Genomic DNA, 1,770 nt, shown 5'->3' on the forward strand with positions numbered 1-1,770 from the left:
GAGCAGAAACTGAAGCTTTTTACAACTTTACAACCCACAAAGTACTCTGATTTCATGTCTTTTAAGGGTTTGGCTAAATATTTATTATCTATAAATAAATGACAACTCATGAAGGATTAAAAAAGGAATCTGAAAGTACAAATCAAAACGAGCCACGACTTTGTTCCATGACTGAAACCTTTATTTTTGATAATACATGTACTGAACAAGGCCATTATAGTGCAATTCAACAAGGCAAAGAATTATCATCATTATTATTATTATTACTACAGGAGTTCTTGGTGAGTACGTTTGGAGACGCTACAAAAACTTTAACCGCATTTAGCTCTAATTTGGTTGAACCGTGGAACGTTTTGTAAACTGAGATTCTGAGTAAACTTTAAAACAAGTGACTTTAATACCCTGAACTGAGACGCGGCTCACACCTTCCCACATCGGTGTCTCGGTTACGTCTTTGCGCCGTCTAGCTTTACGGTTCAGGCTGTCAAAACCTGGACTTAAGTCTCTATCCAGCCCTGCAGGAGGAGAAAAACAGACTGATTTACAGAACACAGGTTTGTTTTTTTCTTCTTTTTTTTACATCATTGGCTCTAAAAACAAAACACAAGACAACAGCGAATAACCAAACATACACTCTCCAGCAGATGTGATTTCAAAGTTAACCCTGTGTAGTAGTTTTACATCACATTTTAAGTGTAGCGTTACGGATGGATGACGCAGGCCGTCCACGGACTCCTGCTGCTCGTAGAGGAATGTACGTTACAGTTTGTTTTTACAGGGATGCCGTGATGGGAGGAGAAGGACGCGACGAGGACGTCGGTGAACTGATTCAGCCGATACAGTATGACGATGATTCTTCAGCTCCCTTTAATCAGGAATTTGGATCATTTGTGTGGAAACCAGCTCCGATTGACGAGAAGTTTTTATCTGCACAGCTGTAGCTCTGAGGTCCGCATCACAAAGACAAACTGAACCCGGTTCTGGTTCTCTTTGGGTCGCTGAGATGTTTATGTCTCCGGCTACAGGAGAAGATGTTCAGTGAAGAAAGCGAACACAAGGATGAAAGCTGTGTGAAATAAACTGGTGACTCTGGAGCTGCATAAACCCTCCATGAACCTCCATTAAAGCGCCTGAATCGGGTTTCATCAGCCTCGTGTCCACATGATTGTAAATTTGAACCCATTAGACTTGTTTCCATTCGCGGCACTAGGTGGTGTCGTCGACTACGTCAGGCGTGGCTCAAATAAACGGAGCAGACGAAGCCAGAAACAAAAACTAGTTGTTTGCTAACTGCTAAAAAACAAACAGGGATTGTTTTCAAATTAGGAAAGTTTTAGCTGCTCTTTAAAGTCGATTCGCGCAAAAACAACGAAAGAATTTAAAGAAAAAAACTGATCAAACTTTAAACACGTCTGTTCAGAAAAGATGTTGAATTCTTACAAAAGAGTCACATAAAGTTTTCAATTATGTTCTGCTGATGCAAAACTTCTTAAATGTCGTCATGCACCAAGTTTGATGACAATAAAGCATTCTATAATTACCAATATGTTACAGATAAAATTAGAAAAAGAGAAAAAAAGACTCATCTACTTTTATCCTTAAGAATAAACTGTCCTTTGTGAGAGCTTCAACGATGACGGACTGCGATGCCAAATGTGAGGAGTTCTTAAAACGCTAATAAAAAATAAGACATGTAGCTCCTGTAACAGCAGAAACAGCTCAGAGCCAAAGTAGAACGTTCACAAAATCCATTATTTAAAAAAAAAAAAA

Source organism: Stegastes partitus, unplaced genomic scaffold, assembly GCF_000690725.1.
Source record: "Stegastes partitus isolate 25-593 unplaced genomic scaffold, Stegastes_partitus-1.0.2 Scaffold913, whole genome shotgun sequence".
NCBI classification, from domain to species: Eukaryota; Metazoa; Chordata; class Actinopteri; family Pomacentridae; genus Stegastes; species Stegastes partitus.